Below are 12,448 nucleotides of genomic sequence, written 5' to 3'. Positions count from 1 at the left end.
TTGGATGAGAACGATGACTAAATAGCAAAAAAAAGCCTTTGTGTGAGTAGCCATTCAAGGATCCTTATGAAATGGGGATTTTAGTAGTTTGAGCAGAAGTAACATGTTCCCCTGATTAGTACTTGCTGACTGCCTGGGAGCCCGGGGCCAAGGCTGTTCAGTTATGGTCCCTGGTCTGTCACAAGCAAACTGTGTAACCTTGTCCAAGGTATGTTACCTCTTAGCATTTCATTGGTAAAGTGGGTGTAATCAGGCTTTCCTGACAGGAATGTTGTAAGGGTTAATTAATTGCTCTTTGTTAAATGTGCTGAGGTTGTCAGATTAAAGCATTAGGGAAGTGTCAAGTTTGCGTTATTATGGTATTATTTTTCTTTGTTTGGGAGGAAATGCCATTTCTGTGTAATTTACTTTAACAGTAAAATAAGCCATTTTAATCAATGCACAATCAAACCCTTATTCATTGAGGACAAGGGTGTATACAGCTAGCAAGAGGACCAGTGTCAGCTGACGCAGGGCAGGAATCTGAAAATTCAGCATTGGATACAAAGAAAGCCTAGAAAATGAGACTTGAGGCAATCAGATTCTGAGTGCCTAGGAGACTCAAGTTACACACCCAATATAGTCCGTTATTAGCAGAGAAAAAAGACTGTAACCTTAGCAACCAATACCCAACCAAAAAAAAAAAAAAAATTATCCATGTACCAAGAAATCTGCAAAGCAATTGTACATATGGCCTAGAAACTAAATATCACAAATGTTTCACTAGAATGGGGGATTTTAAACACATGGACTTATTAAAGACTTTCTTAATAATTTAGAAGTATACATGTTCAGAAGTGATTTTACCATTGTGTAGGCTTTGACCATTACGATAATACCTGGTAAATCTTGACTTTTCCAAAGAAAATACTGATGGTTATATCTGAAAATGTTATTTAGCAACATATATAAGTTCTAGTAATTTTGAGACACTATTTTTTCTAATATGTGTGTTACTAAATATAACAAATGAATATAATAAGTAAACAGGCTAGTAAGAATGTGTACTAAAAATAAATACTCAGCACAAATATTTAAAACGAGGGAAGTTAATTGAATGTGTGACACAATTGACTATAGATAAGTATTTTCTAAATAATGTCTTACAAATAATGACTGTAATGATTTGTGACAACAGTTTTAATATTATTCAATGTCTGTGATATTCTAGAATCATATCTTGCTATTCAAAATTCCACAAGTTTTACAACTTTTCTTGGACACATGGATTCAACTTTATCATCATTCTGCTCCAGTACAGATTGATCTATGATCTCCATTTTGAAAAACAGCAGAAATAAATTTGTAATGGATTCCTAATTATCTCTTTGCTTACCCCCTTGCACAACAGAAGCCAGATAAATCCTGTTCAAAATCCACTAGTACCTTCTCACTGGAGTCAAAACAAAATCCATTAAGGCCCTATGTGGGGACGTCTGCAGCTACTCATCTGCCCTCATCTCCTTCCACATTTCTCCTTGCTTACACTATTCTTGTCTCATTGCTTTCCTTGATGTACATCCAGAACACTTGTGCTTGTTCTTTTCTGTGACTTTTGTACTTCCTGTTCCTTTTGCCTGAATTCTTCATTCACTTTACTCAGTTACATGCTCAAGTATGCCATGAGTGTTCCTCTAGGAATCCTAAGAATAACAATACAATGATACCATTTTGTTAGTACCTTACTCTACATTTAACTTTCTCTATAACACTTTTTATCATCTGTCATATTATATATTCATCTCTTTAAAGAGGGAGGACTTTGTTTTTCTCACTTTTTCAATGCATAGAAGAGTGTCTGGCACATAGTAGTAGCTTAATAATTATTTATGGAATACTTGAATACATACTGAAATATTGTTACTTTCCAAAAAATTCTGTAAAATCTTAGTCATTACTAATGATGTTATTATTTATTGAATGTTCCCAAGTTAAAGTGCCTAGTTTTGATGTGGCTTAGCAGTTCTTGAAGACAAGTCAATATTTTATTGAAGGGCATGTGTTTGGAAATTCTCCAGGGCTGAAACTTATATTTCATGTGACAGCAAGTCTGTTGGTGAGGGTTTATATCCTCCCTAAAGCATTTACCAAGCAGAGCAGACACACACACTCAGCTCAGGAACTCAAAATGGCTTAATGGAGAAAGCAATCCAGTGGCTTTGTTGTAGAGTGTGCTGTTGTTCACCCTCAGACTTACATTTTTATTTTTATTTAGTTATTTATTTTTTACTTTATATACTTTTTTAAATTTTTGCCATGATCTTTATTTTTTTTAGTTTGCTTTTATATTGGAGTATAGTTGACTTACAATGTTGTATTAGTTTCAGGTGTACAGCAAAGTGATTCAGTTATACATATATGTGTATCTATTCTTTTTCAGATTCTTTTCCCATTTAGGTTACTACAGAATATTGAGTAGAGTTCCCTGTGCTATATACAGTAGGTCCTTGTTGTTTATGTATTTTATATATAGTAGTGTGTACATGTCAATCCCAAACTCCCCATTTGTCCCTCCCCCCCACCTTTGATAACTATAAGTTCATTCTCTAAGTCTGTGAGTCTATTTCTGTTTTGTAAATAAGTTCATTTGTATCACTTTTTTTTTTAGATTCTGCATATAAGCAATGTCATGTGATATTTGTCTTTCTCTGACTTACTTCACTTAGTATGATAATCTCTGGTCCATTTTTAAATACAAAAGAAAAGTTGGTAGGAAAATATGATGTGGGGCACATGAGTTTCTTACAGGCTAATTTTGCTACACTTTTTTTCATTTGATTAACCTGATACTATTTTATTTGGTTAACCAGGTACCTGATACCTGGTTCCTGAGAACATAAAGGAAAGCCTATTACTACTTCTCTGAATGTTTAAAATCCCAATTATTCTTCAAAATTCATCTCAAATGCCACTTTGTCTTTTGATTCCCCTTCCAGCCATAGCTGCTTCCCCCACTATTCACCTTTCATGCACCTTTATGTGAGCACATGGTACCCGATAACACTGAGTTAATTCAGGGCGGTTCTATGACCTATTTATTCTTTATCTCCAGCATCTAGTTCAACATTTACCCTGGAGTAGCCGCTTAATAAGTATTTGTAGAAGGTTTACATGTACAGACATTCTAGTCAGTTGGTTTCTTACTCATCTATTGTCAACATGTGTATGTTAAGATTATTTCATAAGTCAGTTAGAAATTAAAAGTATCTTTAGAGCCTTAGGGATTGTGTTGTGTTATGAAATCATCACTGTTGTCATCAATTATATATGTACATATATATTAATTAAACACCTACTCTAAGTCTGGGAGGTCTATGCATTGCTGAAAACTCGCATGTACTACTGATTTGTATCATCAAATAGCAATTTAGGTCTGCTATTAGAGCTCTGAAGTACAAATGCTATTTAGAGGACTCTTTGGTTCATTTCTTTTTCACAGGATGAATCATGTCAAATTACAAAGAAAAGTGAAATATTTTAGTTACAAGAGCAGGGAACTGGAGTCTTAGGGTTATAGTTATAATTTTTCAGTATTTGTTTGACTTTGAGCTAATACAGCCCCTTTTATGTCTCTTGTCATTTGTAAAAGAAGAACTTGAGATGGATGAAAACTGTGGTAGGCAGAGTAATATTTCCCAAAGACACCTACACCCTAACCCCTGGAACCTGCGTATACATTACCTTAGTGGAAAAAGGGATTTTGCAGATGTGATTAAAGTTAAGGACTCTGAGTTGGGAAGATTATCCTGGTTTATCCAGATGAGCCCAAACCAATCACATGATTCTTTAAAAGCAGAGAACCTTCTCTGGCTATTGTCCGAGAGGGGATGTGACTATAGCAGAATGGTCAGAGAGATTCAACGATGCGGCCGGCTTTGAAGATGGAAGGAGGCCACAGCCAAGGAACGGGGGTTACCTCTAGAAGCTGGAAGACCCAAGGAAATGAATTATTTGCTAGAGATTCTAAAAAGGAGAGCAGCCCTGCTGACATTTGATATTAGTCCTGGAAGACTCATGTCAGACTCCTATAGAAATGTAAGATAATAAATTTGTGTGGTTTTAAGCCAATAAGTTTGTGTCAATTTGTTATAGCAGAAGTAAAAATCTAATACAATGCCTTATTGCCTTTTGTCTTAAAAATCCCCCAATTCCACGTTTAATATATTCTATATTTAAATCCTGATTACCATATATTGGCGTTGTTTAAAAGTGAGGTGCATTCATACCAGAGATTGTCTTCCAAATGTGTGTATTTGATATACTTCAGAAAAACCTCTCAATTCACTGCTTGAACAAAGGATTTTGTAACTAACTCCTATGCTCCTTTAACACAATAGAAATCAGAGCATGTGAGAGCTCATGCCATTTACTTTAGTCAAAATCTGAATGACGCATTGCATAAGTAACAGCATAATAGAGCCTTCATATTGTAATCTGGGTAGATGTATGCTGTGCTTTGAAAATCAAATATTGTTCCCTTTGACATTTTGACAAGTAATTTTGACAACAATATACATTTGGCTAACTCATGAATGTAGTACTTCTCGTCCTTTTGATTGTGCAGGGTTTGCACTATGCTAAGAATGACAACAATTATAGAACTGACTTGCATCTGCCAAGTGAACAGATGGTCTTGTAGTTTAGGGGAACAATGGTGAAGGAAGAAAAGGCAAAGCGGAGGGGGTGGAGGGAGCTGGTGGGCTGGGATAAAGATCTTGTAATTCAAAATAATGCTAATAAAACTAAAGATGAAGACAAAGGCACGTTACCATGTATTATTGAGATGTATTTTTAAAAAGAGGAGAAAGGTCTTGCTTATTGCACTCTTCTTACATCCTGGTATTGAATCTAATTCCAGTGTACTTGAGACCAATGAGCAATAAAATTATAATGTTGACACTCTCATTTTTAGAACAAAATTATTTTAAAGTGTTGTCAATGTGAGTTTGACATGGGATGACTCTTTGCCTTTAGGGATTTATATATTTCCGTTTTAATTTTTAGTTTGTGAAACAGAGCACAAATAAGAACTAGGACTTCATTTTCATAAACTTCTAATATTTTATATGGATTCCCTTCATAGAAACAGTGAGGTAATTGTTTTACCTTTTTTAAGTGGTTTTACCTTCATTGCATAAAGTGGAATAAAGATGTCTTCTTGGAAGGATCTTCACTAAATAGGTTGTGTGTGTGAACATGAGTGTGCATTTGTGTGTTACATAATGCATAAAGATGGTCCTACTTCCTTGCTTTGAGGTGTCTAGATCACATTTGCTATTCTATTTTTGAACTTAAAACTACTTAAAGGATCCCCTTGTTTGCAGTTTTCTGGTAGAGAAAATCAAATTGCCATTTGAGTTATGTTGAGGTGAGAGTCTATATGTACATACATATGTATATAGTCTTAAAAGCTATTCAGGACTTCCCTGGTGGCACAGTAGTTAAGAATCCGCCTGCCAATGCAGGGGTCACAGGTTTGAGCCCTGGTCCGGGAAGATCCCACATTCCGTGGAGCAACTAAGCCTGTGCGCCACAACTACTGAGCCTGTGCTCTAGAGTCCGTGCGCCACAACTAGTGAAGCCCGCGCGCCTAGAGCCTTTGCTCCACAACAAGAGAAGCCACCGCAATGAGACGCCCACACACCGCAACGAAGAGTAGCCCCCGCTCGCCACAACTAGAGAAAAGCCCGTGCACAGCAACAAAGACCCATCACAGCCAAAAATAAATAAATAAAAATTCACATATTTATTTTCTTTATTTTGAATAATATTTATGGTACTTAATTACCAAACTAAATTATAATAACTCACGTTTATTAAATATTTTGTTAGACACTGTGCTAAATATTTTATCAAATATTATTTAAAACTCATATTGCCACTCTGAGGTGGGTATGGGGTATTATTTTTTCTCTTTTGAAAGATGAGGCAATGGAGGCTTTCAAAGTTTGAGAGACTTACCTAAAGCCACACATTTAATAAATAGGGAGTGGAGACAGAAAGCTAGATTTATCTAACTCCAAACTCTCTACCTAACCATTTGAATTAGTTAGGGTAAGCTAGGCAATTAGAACACTCAGGCACTAAATGTCAGTGGTTTAACACAGTAGATGCTGTTCACTCATGTAAGGGAGATACGCTGGGGTTTGTGTCTGCAGGATCACTATCTCCAAATGATCACACACAGACCCAGGCTCCTTGGGTCTTGAAGCTCAACCATCACCTAGGTAGGATGTTACTATGGTCTCTATTTCCAGAGGGAGGAAGAAGGAGTGGGGAGCATATTTGGGGGGGGGGGACTTCACGAGCCAGGTGTGAATTTGACAAAAGCACTTCTGCTTGTGTTCCTTTAGAGAAAACTTAGTCACATAGAGACTTCCAACCTCAAGGTAGGCTAGAAAATAACCTAGATATTCGACCAGAGGGAAGGAGGAATTTTAGTGCACACACAGCCATCTCTCTAGCACCATTGTTTGCTGTGTTTTATTAGTGGGTTTATGCATGATGAGAAACTTTCAGATTAGACATTCAGTGATTTGTGGGTGGGCTTAGACTATTTGTCTCAGCCATACCTAGCCCACAGTATAAATTTATAACTTTTTGTCCTGTCTTGCTTTGCCTCCAATAATTGCTTAATTGATTCAAATAGTTCAAAGGGCTCCTTGAGACCTGTATTCTTTATGTTGAATGGAAGAAAACATTTGGAGGTTGGGGAAATGGTGAAATGCAAGTTCTGTTGCCCTTAGCATTGTCATTTATGTTTCCTCTTACTATTTTAAAGGTCTTTGGTATTAGAAGTTATACTGAAATAATTTTTTATCCACATTGAATTTGTTTAAATTAAATTTAATAAAGATTTTCAAGATTTAGGTATTTCAAAATAATAATCTGCAGTGCCTACTTGTTTTTCAATTATCCCTAACATAATATTCATTATTAAAACAGGCCATAATAGAGACCAGAAGCAGCTCAGCTATTTTTGACTACTTGGAATGTGAGAAAGGCAATTTACAATCTTGCCATGATCATAATAGTATTGATAAATGCAACAGTACCTTATTTTTCCATCATTGTCTTCAAATGAAATGTTTCATATAGGTAAGTTTTCTACATAGACAATACAAAACTTAACAGTAAAAAGCAGATGTCTTTCTAAAATATTTTGCATTCATTCTTTATAATGTAAACTTTCTGTGAAGTCTTAAGTTTGTAAGTGTGACTATCCATTATTATTTTAGTTTCTAAAATAATATGGTACTGTCCTTCTGCAGCTAGATATGTCCCTGTTTTTACTTGTCCCAGACTTCTTATGTGTCTTGAATTTTTGTTTTTATTTTTTACAGCTTTTTCCTTTGATTTAATTTGTCACATTTTTCTTTTTATATATTTCAGATTTTTATGTTCAATATGTGCCATACTGCATTTGATTATACATAGTATTATACATTGAATAAATATTATGTGAATTACATTTATATATTTCCACCAACCTTGCTAATCTAAAGGGAGCAGATCAGTCTGAATCATGTTAATGCTGAGGTTCTAAAGGGAAAGCAATTTGCTCTCTGAAAAGCTTTCCTATGTGTGATAAACACAAACTTAAGACATGAACTAAGTCCTTGTACAACTATTTTGGTCTTTTTATACAAAGGTGAGGGAGACGTTTTGTTTTGTATCTTCATTTGTTTAAAGAGAATGGTGGAGCAATAAATAAATGGCAGGTTATTTTATGGCTGTAAGAGCCACATAACTGAAGTCAGTCCAGTCGACTGCAAGAGGCCTTTGAATTTATCTTTTGAATAATTTTAATATTATTGATCCACTTTTATTTTCTTCTCTCTGCCTTATTGGAATATCTGTATATTTTAAAGTAAAACCTGAGCATAGATTTCTCATTCTTTGGGTGAGGGACTATTTGCCCTTTCCTCAGTATTCCAATAGATTAATGGCCTTTTACAAAATTACACCCCTGTTTGACACTTTCAGTAGCATTCCTCCCCCTCCCCCACTCACACAGAGTTACTCTTAGGTCTTTTTCTTCCTATTTTTCATCTCATCTTACAGGTTTTGTTGTTGTTTTTAAAGTTTTTAAATTTTTTTTTTAATTGAAGTATAGTTGATTTACAATGTTGTGTTAATTTCTGCTATACAGCAAAGTGACTCAGTTATACATATATATACATTATTTTTTGTATTCTTTTCCATTTGGGTTTATCCCAGGACATTGAATATAGTTCCCTGTGCTATACAGTAGGACCTTGTTGTTTATTTATTCTATATGTAATAGTTTGCATCTACTAACCCCAAACTCCTAGTCTATCCCTCCCCTCCCCACCCTTGGCAACCACAGTTCTGTTCTCTATAGCTGTGAGTCTGTTTCTGCTTCTTAGATAGGTTCCTTTGTGTCATATTTTAGAATCCACATATAAATGACATCACTTCACTTGTTACTTTTCTAAATAGTGTCTATTTCCTTTTCAACTGTGGGTGAATGTCTCATAATTCTTCCCTCAATATTGTTTTTCTCCAGAAAATACACAATACTTTAAAACTGTGTCTTGTATATTTTCCATCAATACCCAACCTTCTTACTATAAGGAGGCATATTACTATATTCTGAAAAATAAATGGCACAGCCATTATTATGGATTTGGGTAGAGGCTCAAACATACTTCTGCGGGGGAAAGATTGCATGTGACAGTCCCAGTTCTATTTCCTTGACTCTTTTCTTCTGTAGCATCCCACCCTATTCTGTTATTACAAATAACCTAATTCTATCTATTATTACAAATTTCCCACCAGAGAAATTCTGGTATCAGTTATAAAATATTGGGAATTTAAAATAATTTATTAAACTTAGACTAAGTATAAAACACTCCTGTGAGCACTGCACATGTAGTAACTTACTCTTATCATTATAACACACATAGAAAAATATTCCTGTTTTACATATGAAAAATCCAAGGCACAGAGAGATGTACATATTAGTCAAATCAGTACATCACTGCATTGGGTCTCAGGCAGCCCAGATCTGCAGTAATATTCCATAAGGGGTAGAGATTAACTTCAGTGTGGACCCCTTACTCCACATTGCACTATGAATTAGTGACACATATTTTTAAATTTAACTTCTTTCCTAACTATATAATGAAAACCTTTGTTTTATTTTAAAGAATTACAAGCATCAAAGAGCTCACAGGGACATATCTGTGGACAAGAGCCCTTTTGATTGCCTGAGATTTTATCCCATATGTGGCTACTTCTACAGTGCCAGGCTTACATAACTTTCCTAATTATTTCCTACAGCAGTCTGACCTTGAGATACAAAACCAAGGGGCTGTGTTTGATTCACCCATCACTCCTTCATCCACTGATGCATTTACCCATTTTATCATTATTCCTTTATTTAGCAAACACATACTGATGAATGCTACCTGGTCCTTAAGCACTGTAGTTTCCAGTTTGATTGTTTGCTAAGAGGAATGTGATACAATTCTTGACCTAAGGGAGCTCACAGTATTTAGGAAAGGTAGACACATAAAGAGCTAGAGTGCAACTGATAAGTGTCACAACAGATATATATGAACAGATTGCTATGGGAACTTAAGGGAGAGAGGAACTTGCTCTATTGGTTGTCTTGGGGGGGTTGAATGAAGGTTTTATAGAAAGGCAAGAGGACCAAATCTTGCTGAATATGTAAAATTTCATCACATGAGAAGGAGAAATATATCTTATCAAGCATGCTCAGGAGCATGAAAGGGTCAAGTGTGTTCAGGAATTGTTGAAAATTTCAGAGTGGTTTACTACAGGATAACTAGAGTAAAAGTTAGGGTAACTGATGTAAGATAAGGTGAGTGAGAAAAACCAGGGACCATCTGTGAAGGGCCTTTTGCCCACCTACAAGGTAGAGAATATTCCTTGTATTATGGACGTGACATGATTGCCTTAGCTCCAAGCTGGGTGAAGAAATGGAATAGTGTGAGAAATGGGAAGATGAAGAAATCACATGGGAGGGGATGAGTTCCAGGAGTCATGTGGAGGTGGTGGAAATGAAAGCAGAGAACAAATCTGAGAACTATTTAGGGCTAGAATTAACAGAGGTGAACAGGTGTGAAGGGTGAGGGAGCAGCAGAATTGTGCAAGGTGACAATTCTATCAAAGGACATAAGGAACACAGGAAAAAGGAAGCTCTGAAAGAAGTTGATAACGCGTTCAATATCCAGCATGCTTAACTAGAGGTGCTTGTAAGCATTCTAGGTAGAAGAGTCCAACACACATGAGTGTAGAGTGCAAGAGAAAAAATGGGGGATGGAAATATTCATGGAAGAGCTTTAATCTAATTAATGATAATTGAAGCCAGTAGAAGTGAATAAAACTGTACAGGAAAGAGTACAGAGAGGGAACTGAGAAGAGAACTGAGGACTCTTTGCTAGAATTGAAGTGGCAGATTGAATTGTTTCACAAGTGACAAGTTAAGGAACATTTAATGGAATGCTTGATGGATATAAAGAATAGAGTTTCCTCAATTCATATGTCTTGAAATGTATTTTTTTTTTTTGCCAAGCTATTGGTGCTAAAATTTTAAATCAGCTATGTGATAGCATGAGTATTTATTTGCTTTTCTATAAGTATCTGCTCCCCTGAATATTGTTCTTTGAAGCAGGGGCTCTATGAGTGTAATTTCTATATGATTTAAAAACTCTCAGTTCTCAGGATGTGTCTGTGAGGGAGTTTATTCGTCAGGCTTTAGGCTTAGAAGGCGGCACTTTCCTTTAAAGCAACAGCAGATACTTTAAATGGCTTTTAATATTGGAGAGGATCTTGAACTAGGAATTAAAAGACTGGAGTTTTATTCTGCCTGTGTCCATAACTTACTCTGTGAAGCAATCAAGCTAGAGCACCTCTTTGCTCTAAAATGGGCTGTAAAATGATGCAAGTGACCACAATGGTCTTTCAGATGGCTTTTGACCCTATACTTCTAGGAGACTCTTCCCTCACTGTTCTGAAATTTTGCTATCTAGTCTCAATTTTCCCTTTCCTCTAAACATGGCCTTTATGAAGTTATCACAACATTGAGACTCAAAACAGAGTAACTTAGCTTTGCCTTCTGCCATCTAGTTTTCAGACCTTGGCTGGTTGGTCTAGATTTTCTAATTAAAAGTCAAGTCAAGGTATGAATCAAGCTTGTACTGGCATTCAGGGCACAAAACAATATACACTTCAATATTTTCCATTGAGAAGTTTTACATTAAGTAGGATAATTTCTGTATATACTCTCATGAATGGCTTAACAATAAATAAAGATCGAAGCTCTTCTCTGATTATGATAGAATTATGTAAAGAAGTAGTTCTTTTGTATCCATACTGCAAAGCCACTTTCTTTTCCTTCATCATAATATATATGTATATAACATAGATATGTTAAATATATATTTATTTTAATATATAAATATCATATATAATATGTATGTATAGCATACAATATATTAATATATATTCACTTGATTTTAATCAATTTTTACTTGCCTATAAAATAAATGTAAGTTAACTTCTAGAAATTTTGTCATTTCAAAAATGAGTTTTAAAAACTGTTGTATTGGTAATTAATACGGAAAGAATCTTATAAGCATTTATATCACCACTTATTTTGCTTTAAATCTTAATATTTTTATCTATATTGACATTTCACAGGACTAAACTGAGACTGAACCTTAGAAAACCTTTTGGCTTTTAGATGACAGTGATGATATTCAGGTGTGATAGAGAATGATAAAGCACTATAACATTGTGTATGATCTATAAAACTTTGCAAAAATATACAATGTGAGCCAATTTACAACAGTTTTTGATCTTTGCTTCCAAAAGCACCTTAAAGTAAATATTCCAGGATTAACCAAACTTAAATTGATTCTAGGCTCTTTGAAATCAGGCATTGGGTCTTATTTTCTTTGTATCTCTAAAATCTAGCCCAGTAAGCAAGATATTCATAGACATTTAATAAAATTTGCTAAATAATGTCAAATCAGAATTGCAAATACTTGATTTTTCACAGGTATAATTGTTCCCTCACCACACATTTATGTGTGCCTACTATGTGCTAGGTACCATCATATACACATGGGGGAGACAAAGCATGGCATTCAGGGTGCTTTTAGGCATCAAAAGTTATAAAAAGCATTTAAGAGGTCATTTGCAAGCAAGTGTGATGTCAGAGTAGAGAGAAAGCACATGTTGTTTTCGGGAGGTCATAGCAAGGGAGGCTTACTTTATACAGGTAGTTATTCAGTTGTTGTCTTGTCCAGAAACCTGGGACTACATTGCATCACTAGATATGTTCACAGAGTCAGGAAGCCATAGGGTATGGGTGCCCCACTGTCTTAGCCCATTCTGGTTGCTCTAACAGAATACC

Source organism: Balaenoptera musculus, chromosome 2, assembly GCF_009873245.2.
Source record: "Balaenoptera musculus isolate JJ_BM4_2016_0621 chromosome 2, mBalMus1.pri.v3, whole genome shotgun sequence".
NCBI lineage: Eukaryota > Metazoa > Chordata > Mammalia > Artiodactyla > Balaenopteridae > Balaenoptera > Balaenoptera musculus.
The sequence above is the reverse complement of the archived record's forward strand: the minus strand, read 5'-3'. Positions refer to the sequence as shown.